At 33.6% G+C, this 13,553-nt stretch overlaps 3 long non-coding RNA genes across 3 annotated transcripts; all 3 read left to right on the top strand.

The window, feature by feature from the left end:
* The first annotated feature begins 5,328 nt into the window (after positions 1 to 5,328).
* Positions 5,329 to 7,016, top strand: LOC116405791. Its single transcript, XR_004218891.1, has 2 exons — positions 5,329 to 5,482; positions 6,579 to 7,016. It is a non-coding gene; the product is annotated as an uncharacterized LOC116405791 (long non-coding RNA).
* A 1,913-nt stretch (positions 7,017 to 8,929) lies between these two features.
* LOC116405830 lies at positions 8,930 to 9,886 on the top strand. The gene is made up of 2 exons (XR_004218923.1): positions 8,930 to 9,179; positions 9,618 to 9,886. It is a non-coding gene; the product is annotated as an uncharacterized LOC116405830 (long non-coding RNA).
* A 1,974-nt stretch (positions 9,887 to 11,860) lies between these two features.
* Positions 11,861 to 12,660, top strand: LOC116405805. The gene is made up of 3 exons (XR_004218902.1): positions 11,861 to 12,018; positions 12,269 to 12,378; positions 12,602 to 12,660. It is a non-coding gene; the product is annotated as an uncharacterized LOC116405805 (long non-coding RNA).
* Positions 12,661 to 13,553: the final 893 nt, after the last annotated feature.

Genomic DNA, 13,553 nt, shown 5'->3' with positions numbered 1-13,553 from the left:
ACACACATGCACGCATGCGTACATGCACACTCACCCACACGGACACATACGCACTCACACACACGAGCACACACACACCCACACAGACACACGCGCACTTTCACACACACACACAAGCACACGCACGCGCACACGCATACGTACACACCCACATACATGCGCACATGCGCATGCACACACACGAACACACGCATGAACGCACGTCCACCCATACGGGCACATGCGCACTCACACACACCCACACCCACCTACACAGGCACATGCGCATGCACGCACACGAACACACGCATGAACGCACGTGCACACACACACACGCACACCCACCCACACGGACACATGCACATTTGCACACATCCACACACACATGCGCACTTTCACACGCACACACAAGCACACGCACGCGCACACGCATACGTACACACCCACATACATGCGCACATGTGCATGCACACACACGAACACACGCATGAACGCACACACACATCTACACACCAAAGATCATTAATGTCGTTTCGAACTCACACCAAAGATCATTAATGTCGATTTTAAACCGATATTGAATGGCAAATTTCTTCTAGTGTAACCAAATTTATATAATTTGAGAATCAACATTTTAATAATTTTATTCAATCTTACTAACTTCAAAATAACCAAATTGAATTTGAATTTCAAAATAACAAAATTATAATTTAATAGTATTTGAGAATCTCAACGATAGATTTTGTATCAAAATAACCTTAATTGAATTTCAAAATTAAAAAATATCAACTTGTTCGATATCTTTATCTCAAAATAATATTAATGGCTTGAATATCAAGAAAACTAAATTATTATTTTAAAATTGAGAGAATCACAACATTAAAAAATATCAACTTGTTCGCACACACGAACACACACCCACATGTAGGAACGCACACACACGCGCACGCACGCACGCACACTCACACACACCCGCACACACACACATGGACAAACGCACGAACGCACGCATGTTGAATTTGAATTTTAAAATAACATAATTGAATTTGAATTTCAAAATAGCCAAATTGAATTTCAAAATAACAAAATTATTATTTTTTCAGAATTTCATAATCTCAATTATGTGATTGAATTTCAAAATTAAAATATATCAACTTGTTCACTATCTTTATCTCAAAATAATATTAATGACTTGAATATCAAAATAATTAAATTATTATTTTAAAATTGAAAGAAACTCAACATTAGGAAATATCAACAGTAAGAGACTTCCTTGCGGAAGTTTCCCATCACATAAGGAAATGAAAACAAGTTTCCCATCACGTAGGGAAATGAAAAGAGATATACTCAAAATACAAACCAATAAGCAAACAAAGTAGAAGAAAAAAGATCCTCAAAACAAATAAAGAGGCAAACAAAATCCAGTAAACATCGCTTGGAATTAAGACTTCATTGATTTATGCTAAAATAATATATTTCTTGTTTATTTCACAAATAGAAAGATTTTACTTAAATAAAACAACTCATTACAAAAAAGGAAAAAATAAATTTGGCAAATATTATACAACCAACACAATAAAATATAATACAATAAAGGAAATAATCAACATTTCCCCTCAAGCTAGTTTGAAGATATCAGTCATTGCTAGCTTGTCAATCAGTTTGTTGAATTGCCACTTTGGAAGGCCTTTAGTTAACACATCTGCAATTTGTTCTGTTGTCGGAAGGTAGGGTATGCATATTACTCCCACATTGGTCTTTTGCTTTATAAAGTGTTTATTGACTTCAGTATGTTACGTCTTGTTATAAAGGACTGAATTGTGGGCAATGGAAATTGTTGCCGTGATACTGCATGAGCATTGTTTGAGTGAATCCCAATTCTTCCAACAATCTTATTCATTTACACTCACAAATGCGTTGGGTTAAAGCTCTAAATTCTGCTTCTGCACTACTTCTTGCAACAGCACTCTGTTTTTTACTTTGCCAAGTAGCAAGATTTCCTCCAAGGAAGGGGCAGTAACCAGATCTCAGTCATGCAACCTGCCCAATTAGTATTAGTGTAAACGTTAACATTAGATGATCATGTCTTTGAAACAATGTGTCTTTTCCTCAAGTACCTTTCAAATACTTAGGATTCTATTCTATAAACGGCATAAAAGTGAGTTGGTCCAAGAGCATGCATGAACTGACTTTTGATACTAATTGCAAAAGCAATGTTAGGACGTATGGGAAAGATATATGAGTCTTCCTACAAGTCTCTAGTACTTTTCTCTTTCCTTTATCTCATTCTTGGTTGCAACTTTCAATTTCAAATTCTGCTCAATGGGAGTTTCTGCTACCTTGCAACCAAGTAAACCTGTCTCTTTTAACAGATCAATAATATTCTTCCTTTGTTTGAAAAGAATGTCACTTTTGGACCTGGCAAACTTCATGCCTAGGAAGTACTTTAAAGTTCCTAGGTCCTTGATCTGGAAATCATCTGCCAACTTTTTCTTCACGAAAGTTTATTCTGTCTCATCATTGCTTGTAAGAACGATATCATCAAATTAAACTATCAAAATCATAACCTTGTCATTTCCTGTATGTTTGTAGAATATCATATGATCGACTTGGCTTTGACTGAATCCATAGCCCGCGACTACTTTCTCGAATCAAATCAAGCTCTAGGAGACTGTTTGTTCCAAGGAATATACAAGCGTTCAAATCAAGCTCTAGGAGACTGTTTGAGACCGTATAATGATCTCTTTAACTTGCAAACTTTGTTAATCCCGAGATCTACCTTAAAACTAGGTGGCAAGTCCATAATTACCTCTTCTTTCAGTTCCCCATTGAGAAAGACATTCTTAACATCCAATTGATAAAGAGGCCAATCAAAGTTAGCTACAACAGACAACAAATTTCTAATAGAATTGATTTTGACAACTGTAGCAAATGTTTCTTGATAATCAAATCCATAGGTTTGAGTAAACCCCTCAGCAACCAATCCAACCTTGTACCTCTCGACACTACCATCAGCTTTACATTTTAGCGTAAACATCCACTTGCATCCAACTGTTTTCTTTTCTTTTCGTAGTTCAAGTATATCCCATGTAGAATTCATCTCTTCCATCACTGCTAATTTCCAATTCAATTCATTTGGGACCTCTTGTATATTCCTCGGAACAAACATGTTGATTATTTTGGATGTAAAGGCTATATGATTGTGAAAGTTTACGATAAGAAAGATAGTTTGCAATGGGATATTTGACAAATTTACTGGTACCTTTCCTGTTGGCAATTGTAATATCAAGATCAGAGACATTAGACAAGGAATTATGAGAAGAACGGGGAGAATTAGACGAAGTAAAAGGAGAATGTATGTTACCTGGATCTTCATAATCATTTATCGGGGTATTAGTTTGGTTTTGTGATAGATCATTCTCAATTCCTTCGAGTCAAGTTTCTTTTATTATAAAGCTGTAGTTCAGGTTTTTACTTGTCAAGTCAGTCTATAGTGGTTCTCCCCCTGAAGAACTCTCCACACTTGACGTCAAGAGTTAGCTCATAACTTTGGAATCAATGGTGTTTGGGATAGGTTAAGTGTCCCAAAAATTATCTTAAGGTTGGGGACTCCCTCTAAAGAGAATTTTGGCTAAAAAAAGGTTGATTTTCCAAAAACAGACATATCCATACTCTCAAAATACCTTTTAGTCGAAGTGTCAAAACATTTGTAAGCCTTCCTATAGGAGACAGCCTACACAAATGCATTTAACAGCTTTAGGATCAAGTGTAGTACGAGTAGAGTTGGGATTATGAACATAAGTAGTGCAACCAAATAATTTAATTGGTAAGTCAGAGAAAAACCGAACAATAGGAAATCTTTTTTTAAAATTATTTAGAAGAGTTTTTAAATTCAAAACCTAAGAAGCACGAACACCGACACGAGATACGACACACCAGTTTTTTAACATATAGGATACAACATGCATAGGACACGACATGCAGAGGACACGTTCTTTTTTAATTTTTTTGGTAGGTAGTTGGAGTAAAGGAGCCACTAACCTATCAAAACGGACTGCAATATTCCTCCACCACTGTTTCTTGCTTGATTATGAGAAATTGCCCACAAACTGAACCTTGGCATGATGAGCCAAATCGGATCAACAATCTTCGTTTCATATCATTCCAATTCAAAATTGGTTCTCGTTTGTCTGTGGCTTGGTACCAATTGAGAGCCGCTGCTTCGAAGCTAATGCTCCGCTGCTTTGAAGCTAATGACTGTCACTGTTAATTTTTTGGAATCAGTAAGTTTATGGATTTGTAAGTAACGATCGGATTCATTGAATACTGACATCTCAAACTTGTTTAATTTGCTATGATCCTGTTCACCCTCATTATTGTCTGAATGCATTGCTCCTATAGCCATAAATAGGTTCCACTGTGTTTGCCACTGTCGTATTCTTAATTTCCTCATTCGATTCCGAATTGGAAGGGCGATCTGACAATCCAACACCAGAAACTAGAGAAGCCAATAATGTTTGAGTGTCATCTGCATTCCTTCGTTGTTGTTCCAACTGTGCTATAAGGATAAAGCGTTGAACAATCTTAAGCAAGTGCAAGCAGCGTTTCTTCAATTTGTGGTAACTTCTGAACATCTACTTAAATCCTGGCAATTTCAAAATCAGTTACGCCTAACCGTTCTTCAATTTTCTTATGTGCCACCTTTCCTATCATCCCCAAGTTGAGGGCTCTTATACCAGTATGATAGTTACTAAAGTAAAGTTCTTCTATTATAGATAATTTACTATTACATAGACCATTCCTCCCACACGAGAGAAACCCAAACACTTCAAACTAAAAGACTGTCTACCCATCTGCTAACTTAACTTCTTATTTAAACACATAACATAGCAACGGTAACATAACTTCCTTCATAACCAACTACTAACCACCTGAAGACTGAAACTAGTCAAGATAAATGCCCAAAACTACCCAAGATAATCATTCTTACTGTTGGATGATTCTCCCAACTCAATAATAACTACTTCTTTGCCCTTTTTGCCCTGCGAGCATACTGATGTATAATCAGTGGCCTATCAAATACATTTTGCTTTTTATTTTATCTAGAGCCTCTTTAAAGCTTGGATTACGTCTTATGTGGTTTTCGCAGTACTTGGCGCCAGGATAGTACTATTGTTCAGAAATGTATTTGACATCCTAACAGAACCAAGATCATAACATAGAAAAGTTTGCCTTTCAAGCTTGATATAAGTAAACAAAAATATATACATTCTTACCTTCTTATTATTATTAATATTCGTGCATAGAAAATTTGATCATAATATTGCTTTAATTGGTAGAATTTTGTTATCTTAGTGCTCTTTTATGTCTTTTTCCTTTGCCACTCAGATCAGAAATTGCGTGGAGGGATGCAAAATATGCTCAAATATATGAGTACCTTCGGGAAGAGTACGAGGTCACCCAGCGCTTTGGGAATCTAGATTTCAAATTGAAGTTTGTGGAGGTAATTTCATTCTATTCCATTCATTCCTTCAAAGTGGTTTTTTCCGTATAGTTGAGCCTCTTCTCTTGAACGTTCTTCTTAAATATCGTGGCAATAGCCAACTTGAAAGCAATATTATCTATTTTTGGTTATATGCAATGGAAAATGTGTTGAGAGGACGTGTAACCTCGTGAAAACTTTCGTATTTTCTTTAGTATTCTTTTTAAGGGAAAGAAAACCAATTTATACTAAATGTTGTATTAACTAAATCTCTCAACTTTCACAAGTGAATGAATTTAAATCCTTCATTCTTATTTCATTTTAAAATCGTTAAATCGTTAATGCATAATATTCACACATGTACAAGGCTTTAAATTCAAGGATTGGAACGTATTAAATCAAATGGATACTAGCAGCTTCTGATTAATTTTATTGGTTTTATCATATTCTTGTCCACTCTTTCTTCACTTATTTAGAAAAAGTTACATAACAACTTTTCCTACTGCTTCGGTAGAATTTTAGGAAAAGAATTTTTTTATTTAACAGTTTGGATGGTGGATATTATTTCGTGGGTATGAGCATTATTATCCCTGGACATTTAGATCCCAATGTTCAAGAATTAAATGTTTATTTTTTTTAAAGAAGAAGAATAAAAAAAATTAAAATATTGACATCAATATTCTAATCCGTGGTGAAGGGACGTGGTCCTATCAAAAGCTAGCTACTATTGTAGGAGAATCAATTCATAGTTCTTCAAGGAGTGAAGTTTTGAGGACTCTCTTTATTTAATTAGTTTAGAATGTTTCTTTAAGAAATTGGTTCTGCTAAATTGTTTCCAAGTGTTTGTGCTGTCCATCTGAAGTTTGTGTATTCTGAAGCTGACCCAAAATAATGCAAATGAAATCAGGGAGTGGTGTGTGTTCCTTTTCCAAAAGCCGAGCTAAGGAAAAAATAATCAACATTCTCATTGTGATTTCCTTATTTAAATCTTTAACCTAGATTCTTCCACTTATATCATACTCACTGGAAGGAGGTTCTTTTACTTTTATGGAAATGATATTTCTTGAGATAGAACAGTGTTTAATTCTTCTCTAATAAATTTGCACCTTCCTTGCAGCATAACATTCATTTTCTTCAAGAAGTCCTCCAGAATAGGAAATCAGATCTCTTGGAATGGTGCATCATTGGCCTATTGAGCATTGAAAACATTATATCATTATATGAGATTGTTAAGGATTCAACTCCCATGCAACTCTGATTTGCCAGCGTCGCGGATGCAATTTTTGATCTGCAATTAGTAAAGTCTAATTTTGTTTTTTGTTGTACTAATTATTTTATCATAAAGATAATAATCTGATTTTCTTATATTTTTATTTGATCCTCCAGCTCTCCATATTACATTATGCTCATGTTGTCTTACATTATTGCATTATATATATAGATGCGCATAAACATACAACTATTGTAACTCGAACAAAATTCAGTTGGAGAAATTCATTACTATTTTACCTTCTAGTTTTCTTTTATGTAAATAACTATTGAAAAGTTTCCTAAAGTATGTTGATGTTGAGCCATAGCAAGTACTTTTAGAAGATGCAACTTATTCTCTCTAGGGAGAGATTCTTGAAACTGATCACAGATACAAAATTGTGTACATTTACAATAAGTTTAGGAATATTGTAATAGGTAGCAAAATAAGTTGAGATATTTTGCAAATGTGTCTTCCAGATTTCTACTATTGCAAATATGAGAAAGAATTCAAGTTATGATTTTGGTTATTTCTTTATATCCATTTATCTTCTTGATGAACCTAAACAAAGTTCCTACTTTCTCTTTTTTTTTTTTTTCCATTTGCATGCATGATCTTTTTCTCCTCTCAACATTTTTCTTCTTCGCAAGTGTGGTCTCAATCCTTATTTTCTTTGTCTTGACCATGATCAATAACTCAACTTTGAGGCGGTAGACGGTGTGGTGTTTGAGAAATTGTCAAGTGATTTTTATTATCTAATATGAAGTGTATGATAACATTCTTAGATCTATAAATTTACAAATTATTTACATCTGCAAACCTTTTATCAAAATAACAATGGACAGCAACAACGAGACAGTCAATTAATACATTATATAGCAAGTCTTCCATTTCGGGGAACAACTAACTATAGTCAAATTCATCACCATCTTCTCACAATTTCTCCATTTTACAACAACTCCATAGGTCTTCCGCAACATTCCAAGTCAGTAGCTAATCTTAAGTACAAAAGTTCCTATGAGGGAGGCATAGTAGCTCTAAAATTTCTCATCCCACAAAAGTGTGTGTTGACGGACGATTAGAGAATTCGTCCAAGGAAAAGACTTAGAATTTTGAGGATTCATCTCAAGTTCAGTAGAGTTGTAATTTTCCTGTTTCATTTTATTTGATTGAATTTATTAATGAAATATTTCGTTTATAATCACTTTTTGGTTCACTGTGGTTTACACGAGATCTTTATAGAGAAATTTAATTTGTGAACTCCAACTTGTATTAATAATGTATTTATGTTGATTTGATGCAATGAGTCATTTGATCTCCTGATTCTCTCTCACTTAGATGCTTATGCTTGATTTGAGGAAGCAGAGCACGTGACGTTCTTGAAGTTGGAGTCTTGAAAGAAAGTTTGTATCTTCAAATGAAGGGAACTCCAGTATCTATAGAGTTCTTTAGTGGCTTTTATGAACTTGAGTCTGGTTGATTTATGGACCAGAGCTAAATTAAATTTATTTTTTTGGCTCGATTGAATTTTAGTCTTAACCGAGTAAATAATATTAATTAAACTAAAATAATTAATTTGATCCAAACATGTGTATCATCCAAATTAACAAATTTATATTTTTTTTCAATTTTAATTTGGGACACATGTCAATTTTTAATTAGTCTTGAATTCAACGATAATGCGTGATTGATCTAAAATTTTTTATTCTACAACTATAATAGTATTGGGGAATTGCCAAAAATAGGCCAAAAATGGGGTAGAAAAAGAGTTTTAGGATTGATTGTAAAAAAGTTGAGATTTAGGACAAATTTTGGGTAGAGGGATTTAAACCCGAGACCTCTTGGTTCTAAGTACATACATACAGGCGTTAGTTGAGCTTGGTTGACAATTTCTATACTTTTTTAAGTAACAAATAATTGGAGAAATTTTGTGGCTATATTTATGATTTTTCTCAAAGAACTTAAGGATCTTTATTTCCATTTCTATATATTGTGGGAATTTTTGCAGACATTGATATGGGTGAAACAAAGAAAGTAACCGAACAAACTAATATTGGACAGTTGGAGTTCAGCCCTGCACGACCCTTTGACAAAGCCCTTCCCTCACTTCTAGCCCATTGTCCATTGTTCACCTAACACACCTAGTGGTAGCATTGTCACTTCCTCCTTGCCAGCCAGTTCACCCCAGCCTGTAGGTCAGTCAGCCTGTTATAAAAGAAAAAAATCAATTTTTATGTTCTCCCCCAACCGACAGTGAGCTTCACGGTGACATCTATTCTAATCTACACTGACTTTCACCCTACTTCGACCACAACCAGACTTTCATAGTTAATAGGGTGGTAATTTTGCTGGTTTCGACATTATGTACATGCATGAGTTTAATCACCCCTCCCTCCTCTTTTCCTTTTCAGTTATGAGATTAAAGTGAGGGAATGACAAGAGAAGATCATGAACCAACGAAAATTACAGGTAATTATTGTTTTTCTTTTTTTCCTTAACTCTTTTTAGCCTTTGGAAATATTTAGCAAAGAACTCATGTATGATCTGCATTGAGACTGTTCTTGAGTTGCTTTCATCAGACAAGTTTATGAAGTTCTTGTTGTTGGTTTGTCATGATTTTGTTTCAATTTTTCTGGGAAACTAAGAGTTGTTACTCTTGATTTTTTTTCGAGTATTTCTCAGTCTAAGAGTAATTTATCACTAAGCACATGATTTTGTTGGTAACATGCAAGATACAACCTGAATGGAATATCAAATACCATAATGTATTTGTCAGATCATGCAAGACAACTATACAAGCAGATAATTATGCTTATAGTAGCAATCGGCAATAAAATTATTTTTAAAATTTATTTCAGTGTTCTAATTACCTTGTTATCCTAATTCCTATCTTCTTTCGCCTTGCAGATGTGTTGAAATTTGTTGTCAGAATCTGTTTGAATGATGAACTTCATGCATACAATTGTTGTGGTTGTCACAACTGGAATCTATTAAACAAAATCAAATACTTGATAATAACTACCTCTCCACACTGTTATGTTTCTTGTTTTTTCGTTTTCAATAATTTGATCGGTTTTAGACTTTTGATTTATTTTCAATTAGAAGTAAATGAATGAAGGAAAAAGATAACAGAAAAAGTTGATTTTACTTTTACTATCATTTTCCTATGCTTTTTAGTTTATGGGGATAGATATTTGTTGGTGTTCCTTTTCTTAAGTTAGAAGAAAAAAGTTGGGGCATAACTTTACATGGACAATCAAGTCATTTTTTTTCTTAATTTGTGTCTTTTATAGCTAAAAGAAGAAAACTTAAGAATTACATATAAGTAGTATAAAGTCCTAATATAAGCTTGATAAAAAAATTTCCTTTAATTTTTACTCTGTTTATAAACTTATGAGGTTACAAATTGCAATATATTTTCTAATACCATATTATGAATAATTTGGATAGCTGGTTGTGTTTGAAAACTGTATCTTCTTCCATCGTCATTGGTTTATCGTTGCTTTCTTTTCATTTTTGTTAAATTTCAACAAATATCAAGTTGATGTGACTTTTATTGTAGGATATGGGTAATGTTTACAATTTCAAGGATTAGAACTTTTCGTTTATGTTGTTTATCAGACCTTCTATACATCTCTACAATTATATGATCTTTATGGTGAATACATTGTGCAAGGCCGTATATTATAAGATCAAACTGTTTTTTAAAGGAAAGAAAAATATATAATGTGCTACACACCAAATTTTCTTCAAAGAAAAAAAAACAAATTAAATATGTTCCATACTTTCTTTTTGTAGTTTGTGATCCTAGCTAAACTCAGGTTAAAGAGTTATGTTTATATTTGTATATTTGAATGGAGTTAATTGCAAATACAACGATTAGATACAAAATATTTGCATATGTAACACATATTGTATTGCTAATATAAATATATCACTCATAGATTTTGCTATAATTATACTTGTTTAAACATACTAATACACACTTAATCTTCTTAGTTCAATAATGGTATGGAGTGGAACAAACTTCCTACGTTAGGATAAAAGGGTCACACAAATTACCTTCGTAGTAAACTTACTTTTGACATTATTCATTTAACTTAGGGTAAGTATAATGGATTAGCAATTTTATGAATAATAATTAAGTATATAACAATATCTTTTAAAAATTGTAAATGTAGCAAAATATATTTGTGATAGATTTATATCGTTAATAGACTCTTATGGCTTATAAGCGAATGACATATGTGATTTAAAATAACTGCAGCAATTAGTTTAAAATGTTGTTATATATCTACGAATTTCTTAATTGTTATATTCATTTGTCATTAGTTGTATTTAAAAGGGATGACCAGAAAAACATTAAAACAAGAGGTTTACTTTTGATAAAAGAAAATTTTAAATTTAAATTGCTAAAATAGCAAAATGTGCATGTCTAAGTGAAAATTATTCAACAATAATCACGGTCGAACTCAAACTCCCAAAAACAATGATTACATTTATTCCCTAATTTGCTAATTCATTTTGGATTAGGTTTATTTTTGACAACAATAAAAAAATTGAGGTGTGAACAATGATATTATAATATGCCAAAGAGTAGTTAAGATGCAAAATATAAATTTATATTTGCAATATTAGGTCAAAATGAATGATAATTTAGTTAGATTTTTGTCAAATAAATAAAAATGTGAACCATACCAAAAGCAAATATAGATGCTTTTTTATTATTGAATTTTCATAGAATAAATAATAAAAAAAAGTAGAAAATATTTGCCTTTTAACTTTTTTTTTTTTAATTTTCATACAAAATATTTAATCCAAAATTAAATAACTCTCCTCCACGGTCAATTTTCTTTTCCCTCTTCTTCAACCTCAACGGTCTCTTTTATTTCAAATTTCTTTCCCCTTTTTCTTCTCCATCGGTTTACTCTGCCTCTCATCTCCCCTTCTCTTCTTCGTCTTCCTCAAACCCTGCGATTTCCTATCTCTCAAATTCCGTTTCGCTCTTCCTATACCTCCAAAATTTCGCTCTTCCTCTCTAACGTGAAGCAGCCAAGAAACTCTATCTTGCGACATACCCATCTCGTCGATCCACCACTTTCTTCTTCTTCTAGCCTTAACGGTGCCGAAATCAAGGGCGCAGACCCCTCGGAAACCCAAGTCTTCCAAAGAAAATTCTCCACCGTCAGATCGGTTTTCGATTCCAAATCCTGAAGAGCCCGCTTCCACCTAGGCCTCCCTCTTCTAACCCGACCGTTCCTGAGAGTTCGCTATCACATACTGCTTTTACCTGCAATCCCGATCCAAGGTAATGCTAAAATAATGTTGCTAATATCTGGAATATGGTATTACTGAATTTAGTAAAAATAAATAAATAAATAAAGAAGTATACCTGTAACAACTAACAGTTGTGAGCACTGTCGGAAAAAGGCAATGAATTTGTAAATCGAAGTGCAGATAGTTCTGTTGTTTAGGATGGAAAAGCATGAGTATCACGTTTCTATATTCAACGGACTGGTACTTGTAAAATTTAGGCTCATAATCATTTTATTGTGCAGAGACTGGCAGATGGTTTAAGTAGCTGGTTCCGGAGGCAGAAGCTAACAGGTGCAGCTGGGGAGCGCTTGAAGGAAGCACGCAATATCAACCGATCACTCTCACAACTCGGGTAACCGATCAAAACTATTGGGAGATATTTCAAATTTCATTTAAGCAGTGATCTTTCCAATGATTTTTTTCTTTATTTATTTTGTAATGTCAATTAGTTGGCTAATTATTTATCAGAATGCTTGTTGATATCGCTGCATGTTTTATTTTGTAATGTTTGTACTTTTTAGTTGTGATTTGTGAATATGCTAGGATTGATTTGATTTGCTCTTCTGACTGTTAAGATCGGAATGATGTTGCTCATCTGAAAGAAGGCAGCATCATGTGCTTGAAGACTTGTGGAGTATGGAGAGTGAATGGTCAAATTTGAGGAATCGTATCTGCTGGCTTTGTAGTCCAAACAGGTTGTCTGGCTAACTTTCTTTTTCTCATTTTCAACCAATTAGGATAGCTGTCATGTTTTTTGAATTCCTTGCCATTCTTGAGTAGTAACTTGGCATTTGTTTATTAAAAGGTTTTAATTAAGATTATGGTGTTCATAACTTTGTAGTGTCACACTAAATAACTTAAAAGAGTTAGTTTGACAGTTGACAAACATGATAGTAATGTGATAGTGAGTGCAAGGGTAAAAAGAGCTGCTTCTGTTGGGTTAAAGGGATGTTTGTGTTTTTTAGTGTGATGTGTTTTGTTTTCAAGTTCGTTAGTAGACGTATTACTTAATTGAGCATTTTGATACCATAGCCAGTGTAGGGGAAGATGAATGGAGGGTGCTATGAGACTAGTTAAGACTTATATGTATCCTAATTTTAGTAATATATAAAATTGAGAGAATTTCCTTTGATTTTCAGGAACAATGATGAATAATCAATGAAAAATGAAGAAAAGGTTTATCCATGCAAGCTTCAAACCAAAGTCAAGGATATCGATCCTTCCAGGGGAGTCCAAAGTTCAAGATTGTTTATCCATGCATCATTTTGTCGATCTACTAAGATTAAATTGTCTCGTTGTAGTTGCAAGACTGGAACAATAGACGGCAGTTTACACCACCCAGTGACTTCCATGCTGACGCGATGAATGATTATTTCATTTCACAGGTAATTGTTCTCAATGAATGTTTTGGTTCTAACGACCTGCTATCTGATCGTAATTCTAATTATTTACTTGGCCTTGTTTCTTTGTAGGCAGTGATAGAAAATACCAGAGCAAATGATATAACAAGCGAGTTCCCTTTTTAGT

The sequence above is a fragment of the Cucumis sativus genome, unplaced genomic scaffold (genome assembly GCF_000004075.3).
Source record: "Cucumis sativus cultivar 9930 unplaced genomic scaffold, Cucumber_9930_V3 scaffold31, whole genome shotgun sequence".
Lineage (NCBI taxonomy): Eukaryota > Viridiplantae > Streptophyta > Magnoliopsida > Cucurbitales > Cucurbitaceae > Cucumis > Cucumis sativus.
Note: the sequence above shows the minus strand (reverse complement) of the source record. Positions and strands in the feature narration are given on the sequence as shown.